Source organism: Mastigoproctus giganteus, chromosome 2 (assembly GCF_048544385.1).
Source record: "Mastigoproctus giganteus isolate SK-2022 chromosome 2, ASM4854438v1, whole genome shotgun sequence".
NCBI lineage: Eukaryota > Metazoa > Arthropoda > Arachnida > Uropygi > Thelyphonidae > Mastigoproctus > Mastigoproctus giganteus.
The window spans coordinates 236,934,582-236,944,412 of NC_143576.1; positions in this window are offsets into that span (position 1 = coordinate 236,934,582).

Sequence of the window (9,831 nt, forward strand, 5' to 3'; positions counted from 1 at the left end):
CATTTTAAGGTCACGACGTGACCTTAAAGGCCATGTAAAAGGTCGTGAGCCTGGTTTGTAAATTATATTAATTACCAATTCAAATCATTAAAATGCACTACACTTTCATCCTTATCATATGTTCCGTTATAATAATCAATTTTAAACGCCTTTGTGATATTTTTGTAAAGCACATTTCTGGAGGTCACGACTATAAAGGCCCCGAGTGCCAAGCGATAGTTCCCAAGCGATCTTTATAGTGCGTTTTCTAGCGTTTTTCCTAGAGTGAGTACTAGTGCTTTCATAAACCCTCCACCGCTCGCAACGTTACTGCTTCCCTCGCTGAGCAACGTCACTGCTTCACCGCTAGCAACGTTACTGCTAACCCCGCTTGCAACGTCACTGCTATCGCTAGCAACGTACTGCTCTGTTCTTCTGCTGATCGCTTGGTCACTGGTTGGCACCGCTCCTGCCTCCACGTGGCGGGGTCGGTAACCTGGGAGAAGGAATTCCCTCTTCCAGGGCTGAAAGGAGCAACGATGGATTGTGACGCATATCCACCGCTAGAGCCCACGAGCTCCAGACCTGTCAACTCTGATTCAGAGCGTGACTTGAATCGTCCGAAGAGACAGCGGACTGAAAAACAGAGTGCAGATATGCCAGCATTTCTAATAATGCACTCATTATCCACACAACCTGTAGGCAAGTTATCGCCATTTCTAATACAGAAATGTTTAGAATCGGTTGTTGGATCTCCTAAAATGGTGAAGCGTCTTCAATCTGGAGACCTTCTAATTGAAGCTTCCAAGCCAAGCCATTCAGAAAAATTGTTAAAATTGACAACTTTTAACAGCATTCCAGTGTCAGTTACGCCACATAACACCCTGAACACCTCTAAAGGCGTCATCAGCGAATGGGACTTACTAAATGTCTCTGAACAAGAAATAATACAAGAGCTTAGTGATCAAAAAGTGACTCATGCACGGAGAATCATGACTAAAAAAGATGGCAACCTACTACCAACCAGGTCCATCATTTTAACTTTCAGTACTCCGACTCTTCCATCTTCTGTTAAAGCAGGTTACCTAAATTGTAAGATTCGTCCTTACATCCCAAACCCCATTCGCTGCTTTAAATGTCAGAAGTACGGTCATTCTCAAACAGCATGCCGAGGCGATGCTGTGTGTCCTCTTTGTGGTTCCAAGGAGCATTCTCAAGAAGACTGTACAGCTTCCACTCCTGTTTGCCCAAACTGTAAAGGAAGCCATCCTGCATTTTCTAAAGCGTGTGACCTTTGGAAAACAGGGAAAAAAATCCAAAAGTATAAAGTGGAGCATAAAGTCACATACCCTGAAGCAAGAAAGCAAATAATGCTAACCATGCCTAGCCGATCATATGCATCGGTCACAAAAAATAGCCGCTCAGCTGCAACCCAAACAGATGTCTCCATCGAACCGAATATTTCCTTTGCCGCCTGGGCCAAAACTGCGCTAACTTATAATAAGAAAACTACAGTCAGTGAGACCAGCAACACCCCAATCAGCATCCCAACTGATGCTATCTCAACCTTGCCAGAAACAACGAAATCAGCTACTATTGAAAACCAGAAGAAATCGAAACCAAGGATTAGCAACATGGAAATGGAGGTTCAGTCAGAGGATGAAGAGACAGTACTTGAGTTACATGCGAATGATACCATGGATACAGGACGCCCAACATTTCCCAGAAATGAAAAATCGAAACTAAGCAGACAGAAACCTTCCCAGAAAAAACAGTCAGATCAATCTTCCTCCAATAAATCCAGCAAATGAATAAATTCCTTCAATGGAACTGTAGAGGATTACGCAGTAATATAGATGACTTGAATGATTTACTAATACAAACTAAAGCAATAGGTGTATGTTTACAGGAAACCTTTTTATCACCACAAGTTTCTCTGAAAATTAAAAATTATTCTATGTTTAGGCGAGACAGGGATTCTGACACTCCTGCTCGTGGTGGGGTGGCTATTCTTATTAGAACTAACATACCGTCAAGACATCTCCAACTACAAACCTCTTTAGAAGTTGTAGCGGTTCGGATAGCAATGGGAATATCGTTAACCCTTGCATCCATTTATATCCCACCGAATTATCCTTGCTCCCAGATTGAACTTGACAACCTTATCACACAATTGCCACCTCCAGTCTGTTTACTCGGCGATTTCAACGGTCACCATCCATTGTGGGGATCTCCCATCATGGATAGGAGAGGCCAATTAATAGAAATGTTCCTGGATAACCATAACCTGACTCTGTTAAATTCTGGCTCTCCAACTCACATCCAACTACCTACAGGTAGTACATCAGCCATAGACTTATCAATATGTTCAGCATCTCTTTTTCCAAGCATGGAATGGTCAGTGCTAAATGATCCATTCCACAGTGACCATTTTCCTATCATCAATACAAATCAAACACAGACGGTATCATGTCCTAAAGGCAGTACTTCTTGGAACTTTCATAAAGCAGACTGGAAAAACTATTCAACTTGTGTTTTACTTGACAAACTATATGTAGAACAAAATCATATTGATGTTGTAACTGACCACATTACAAGTCATATATTATCTGCAGCAGAAATTTCCATTCCAAAATCCAACCAGAGCAAGCGGGTACACCAAAATCAATGGTGGAATGAAGAATGCTCCAAAGTGAAACGAGAAAAAAACCGTGCCTGGAACCAGTTTCGCAAATTTCCAACTACTGCCAACCTAATTATGTACAAAAAACTCAGAGCCAAAGCAAGACAAATTAGGAAGACAGCAAAACATGACTCCTGGATTAAATTCGCCTCAGCTATTAACAAAAATACTGACACTAGAATCATTTGGAAAAAAATTCAAGCTCTCAATGGGAAATTTCTACCGCAGCAATCTCCGATAATACAATGCAATGGGCAGGACTTATCCTCTCCTACTGACATTGCAAATGCTTTAGCCGAATCTTTTTATAACATTTCTGCCTGTTCCTCTTATGTGATCTCCTTTCAACGCAGTAAAACTGAATCAGAACGTCATAAGTTTAATTTCGCAACTAGACTTTCACTTCCATATAACCAGCTGTTTACTCTATCTGAACTGAGAGAATCTTTGAGCAAATCTCCGAACAGCGCAGCAGGACCAGACGGCATTCACTACAGTATGCTGAAGCATCTGTGTGAAGCCGATCTCGGCACACTATTACTCTTTTATAACCGGATCTTCTCTGAAAATACATATCCTCTGTTATGGCGTCATTCCTATATTTGTGCTATTGCAAAACCAGGCAAAGATCCTTCTCTAGTTGAGAATTACAGACCGATATCGTTGACAAGCTGTCTGGGCAAAATCTTTGAAAGGATGGTACATAAGAGGCTCACCTGGATTCTAGGCTCCGAAAATCTCCTTTCTGATCACCAATATGGCTTCCGTAAAAACAGGTCCACCCTAGATGTACTTGTAAAAATTGAATCAAACATTCGTAATGCCTTCGTGAGAAAACAACATCTAGTGATGGTCAACCTGGATATTCATAAAGCATTTGACACCACATGGCGTCATGGTATTATTAAAGATATGCATCAGTTGGGGCTGAGAGGACATCTCCCTTTAATAATTCAGAACTTTTTAAAATTGCGTACATTTCAGGTCCGATATAAAAACATGCTGTCAACATCTCACATTCAAGAAGAGGGTGTCCCACAGGGTTCCATATTGAGTCCAACCCTATTTGCAATTAGGATCAACAATATTTTGGAAGAACCTCCAAAAATGATTGAAGTATACATGTATGCTGACGATCTCACTATATCCTGCCAATCGCAAAGCATGAATACTATTGAAAGACAGCTACAAATTGCTTTAACGAAAATTCAATCCTGGACCTTACGAAATGGATATAATCTCGCTGAACAGAAAACCACTACCACTCATTTCTGCAAACTTCGGTCACTTCATCCTGATCCAGAGCTAAAGATAAATAACGTGTCAATTCCTCTTGCTCACAATATCCGTTTCCTTGGTCTGATACTAGACAGGAAACTGAACTTTCAAGCACATGTGGCCTATCTTCGTACCATCTGCTTGAAGAAATTAAACATCCTCCGGTGTGTGTCATCCATGTCATGGGGTGCTGATCGTCATACCCTCATCCATCTGTATAGAGCTCTCATCAGGTCTCGCTTGGACTATGCCTCTCCAGTATATGATTCAGCGAGGAAAAGTACTTTAGAACGACTAAACACCATCCAGCACTGTGCTTTGAGAGTCGCTCTAGGCGCATTCAGAACTTCCCCGGTTCAGAGCCTGTACATCGAAGCTCATGAACCTCCCTTACATCTTCGCAGAAAATCATTACTTCTGATGTATGCCGCAAAAATCCGTAGTCTGCCCTCTCATCCTTGTTGGAGATGTCTCTTCAATACTGAATGCGAGTCATTTTATATCAGTAAACCTAATGAAAACCGACCTGCTGCACGTAGATTTAAGGAACTGGCTCAATCATGGAACATAGATATCAGCAATATATTTCAGGACAAAATACCACCAGACCCACCCTGGGAAAATATCTGTGCAATATATGATGACTACTTTCAACAGTGGGGAAAGAACACGCTGTCTCCTTCCAATATCGCACAGTTACATGCAACTTACACTCTTTCTAATTCAAACGCATGTGAAATCTATACAGATGGATCAAAAACCGGGACCCAAGTAGGTGCTGCTGCAATCTTCCCAACATTTAGCACTTCTGTCTCATTGCCAATAGAATGCAGTATCTTCACTGCTGAGCTCTATGCTATAAACTTAGCTCTGGATCACATTATTGAACAACTAATTCCGTCTGCTTTAATATTCACTGACTCACTCAGTGCTGTCTCTGCCATAAATACTAATACCAAATCCTCTCACCCTGTAGTAAAACAGATTCATTCTAAGTTACTTGCCTGTATGGAATTGAACCAAACTGTGACATTCTGCTGGATCCCAGGACATTCTGGAATATCCGGCAGTGAAAGAGCAGATCATGCAGCCAAACAACCAGAAACCACTATTTCGCAGACTTTTCAAGTTCCATATACGGATTACAAACACATTATCCGTAAAGCATGTTATAACAGCTGGTCATTAATCTGGAAAGGTTATCCAGGAAATAAACTCTACCATATAAAACCGGAACCAAAGCTGTGGCCCTCCAGCTTCCAGAAAAGCAGACGAGAAGAAACAATCTTAGGAAGGCTCAGGATTGGGCATACTCATCTCACTCACCTGTATCTGTTAACTAATGAAAGCGCTCCACAATGTCCATCATGTCAAGTACAACTGACCATTCGTCATTTGTTAGTGGACTGTCCTCTCTTTCAAAACATCCGCTTAGACACTTTTAAATCGTTAACTAATATGCAGACATCAATAAATTTATCTCAGATTCTGGGAGATGATCCTAATAAAAAAGAACTGTTTACTTTCCTAAACCGGATAGGGATATATAATAAAATATAGTTATTTCATATTCACCATTAGGAAGACACAATATGGCCCAAGTAGCCTATGTGTCGTTAAACACAACAACAACAACGACTATAAAACAATAAAAACAATTTGCAGTTTCCGGTTTACTGGGCTTTTCTGTTACTGCAAGCAATTATAAACTCGATGTTATTGCATTTGTGAAAACACCGACCGATAGCTGGAATTGTGTGGGTCTTTACGTTATTATGGTGAAATGTGTTTGCCCTTTACTGAAATAAATCTTCAATCGTATAAAAAACAAATAAATTTTCAGAATCTTCTCTTCATTCCTTTTTTTTTTTTTTTTTTTTTTTAAGCTTCGTAAACCTGTTACTCCGCCAAATTGTGTTAGTTGCCATTTGTGTGTTCCGTTAAAAAATGTTTATGCACGCAATCGTGAAATTTATAATTAAAAGAGAAGATTATCTTGGAAACAAACGACTCTTGAAACATTTCTGAAGAAGATGACTCCTTGTGTAACAAACCAACGAGTGCCGAGCCAATTATGAGTGATCAACGAGTGTGCATTTAGTCGATGATGTTGAAGAATAAACATTCTTTAACATTTGTAAGTCGTAAATGATTTCTCTATTATTATAATTTGCTTGATTTTACAGGCTACGTTTTCATTTCTTTCGATAAATCAATCATTGTTTAAACATAAACTAATTAGCTAACTGATTTCATCGTTGAGAACGTAACCCCTATTTTTAACCTTATGTCTATGGGGAAAAATTTCCTGCTTTACGAGTTTTCGCTTTACGAGCGCACGCTAGGAACGAATTAACTCGTAATGTCGAGAACTACCTTTATATATAATTAAGTTTAAATTAAGTGTTAAGTGATATAAAATGCATTCTACACGTTTATTATTAGCCATATGGTGCAAGAAAGCCTGAGGCTTATTCTGTACCAGCCAAAAAAAAAAAATTCCCCAAGTTATCCTGGGAGAGAGAGAGAAGTAGAAAGGAATCACCAAGAAAGAGAAGAATGATGATATCCAGCTCAGGACCCTGGGGTTGCCAAGACCATACTCACCAGATGTGAGCCCCTGGGATTAATTAAACTTTTAATAACACTGTATACATAACTTTAATTGAAATGTAAATAAAATGCAAATAACAAGGGAAACATATTTTAATTCAGACATTAAAATTTTAATGAACAAAAGTATAGTGTTTATACATAAAGATAAAAAACATTTTAGTACCAAACATTAATTTCCAAGATATGTTATATAAAGGTAGAAACAAGGGAAATCGATGTATAGCAAATTAGATATTTAAAAAAAGGTTGTATAAAACATGCAGTTAACACCTACTGAACATTTTATTAATTTAAACAAAACTTGGAATATCATTATGTTGATAAATTGTTAAATACCAGAAAAGGTAAAATAAACTTTAAAATTATCTACAAATACTTTCAAAATGCAGTGTGTGATGAATGATCGATAAATACTTTCAAAAATGCAGCGTATGAAGACTATGAAGTTGGAGTGGATCAACAAAATTAAAGATTATGGAATCTGCCAGATCCATGGTGCCCAACTATAATCATAGAGAAATAATTTCATAGGAAACAGCAATTAAGCAATTTCCTGAGAAGCTTCAAGAAACATCAGTCAATTGTTTCTTTCTTCTAAGATGCACAGTGCAGGCTGTTATGCTTTTCATAACATGAAATACATAACAAAGGTTTGTTTGAATGATTTTTATACAAAGATGCTGATGCATCATAGTTTGCCTATTCTGATGCATTTATATTTGACTGAAAATAAGGCCTGACAAATTGCAGGCACCAAATCATCATGGTTCCTAGAAATGTTACACTGTTACTTTGTATTTATGGTAATATCTTATCTTTAGTTCTTTAAAAAACACTTGTTTTTCACAGAACTTTAAATACACGATATAAAAAATGGCAGTGTAAAACCAGCTTATACTGCATGCTCATATATTACACCAAGGGGGTATTCAGGAGGGGAGCAGAGGAGCATATGCCCCCTTGACCATACATATGTGTTCCTAGGTCTATCTAAAAAACACTCAAAAAAACTGGTCATCGTGCACACCCTTATGATGATACCTGGATATGGTACTGTATTATGCCTCCGTAGCCGAGTGGGCAGGAGCGGGAGTGCAGTAACACACGCTCTTTGAGTAGACCGGGGTTCAAGCCCCTGACTGCTGAATACAGTCGATCTGCCAACCTGCACTGGACCAGCGTGGCAGATTATGGTTCATTTCCCTCAGCATGAATTGTTGAGGAGGCTTCCATCCTGCAGTGGGTTGATAATGGCTGCACTTTTTTTTTTTTTTACACAAGCAACCTTTGGCTTTCACCTTCAGGTTTATCAGTGATTTGCACAGATGTTTAAATTTACCATTAGGACACCCCTGCTGTGTAAATCAGTGGCAATTCTACATGATTATCTTTAATGGTCCCCAAATGGGTTCTCTAATGTTGTAAATTTGCTTGGAAAAAAATAGACAGAAAAAACTAAACTCATAGCAGTTGCAGATTTAAATCAATGCTGTCTGTCAAAAACCCAGATGCCAAGAAAACTTTTCTGTTAATATCCTGGGATATATATACTATATACCATCAGAAGAGCATATAAGATAAAAACAAGAATATTTTGGGTATCACTGGATTTTAGCATAAGGCATACATAACTATTCAAATTGCCCTCTTGACTATAATTAGAACTTTAACTGTAGATGATTATTGTATATGTAGAGCAGTAGACTGTTTTTATCAAAAACAGTCTGCTGCTCTACAAACCTAATTTGCTCACAACTACAGAGAAAACTCCATGGCCTCCGTAGCCGAGTGGGCAGGAGCGGGAGTGCAGTAACACGCGCTCTTTGAGTAGACCGGGGTTCAAGCCCCTGACTGCTGAATACGGTCGATCTGCCAACCCGCACTGTACCAGCGTGGCAGATTATGGTCCATTTCCCTCAGCATGAATTGTTGAGGAGGCTTCCACCCTGCAGTGGGTTGATAATGGCTGCACTTTACTTTTTACTTTTTTACAGAGAAAACTGAGGCTATTGCCTTGCACTCAAGCTTTGCTCTAAATTTACTTCAATTTTAAATTTTCTGGCCCATCTATATTCCTAAAAATGGCAAGCCCTTTAAGCCAGTGATGGATAATATTTCAAAAGTGATTTCCTTTTCAGTTGTATGTGTTGTCATTAATAGCTAATTAAATCTTTATTTGTCCTATCAAATAAAGATTTAATAATAGCTGCAATCCCCCTCTCCCATTCAAATAATTCCTTAAGTAGGTTGAATGAATGAATATTCTCATATACCTCTGGTTTAATTGCCACTGATGAGTAATTCAGTTTAAGTAGCTGTTATTCATGTAAATAGCCATTTCTGCTCTCATTAGATGTTTAATAAGTGAGGATATATATTATATATCCAGGAGTGGATTAAGGTCGGTTGAGGCCCCGAGCGCAGAAGAAAATATTGGGCCCCTTAAAAAAAAGAGAGACAGGGAAAATAAAAATACAGATTAACCATTTTTTTAAATAAATAAAAAATATTATGTACTATTAATGTTTTATTTCCAATAAAATTTGAATATAATATATGTATGATATAATTAATAATAGCATAATAATAATCACAAAGTTTTGAACTAATATGTTCAACTAATTTGTTGGGGTTTTGCGTGGGCCCTTCAGAAGTTGGGGCCCAGGGCGCGCGTCCGGTGCGCCCACCGTTAAATCCGTTTCTGTATATATCCTCATATGTTGCAGAAATAACATTTTAGCCTAATCTATTAGGGTCAGCCATGAAAGTTATCTGCAATTCCAGATTTTGATCATTTGGTGTACATTTTAGAGGCCCGACAAATAAGGTCATGGTATTCCCTGAATCAGCAGTATGTGTAATGGTCAGAGCCTCCTGCAACATTGGGATTCTCGAACAACTGCACCACTTAAACCTGATAAATCTGGCCTTGACTATCTGACAAGTTTTATATTAAAGTAAATAAAATAAATTTGGTTCCATAAAATAGTGGCCTATTTTTTATTTCAATTTCATAATTATTGATAAACACTATACATAAAGTAACATTCTTATTGACACCATCCAAATAGGGAAATGCCAATGGAAAAGTAAAGTGACACAGTATGTCTCTATATGCTAGCAGAGTTTGACAAATGAATGATAATTTAAGGAGGTAAAATAAAGTACAAAGGATGACTGCAAGAAATCTTATACATAGAAAAATTACAAGCTGAAATGATGAATGATTCATATTCAAACTGTACTGACATCCAAATCCCAAATAATCTGGTACA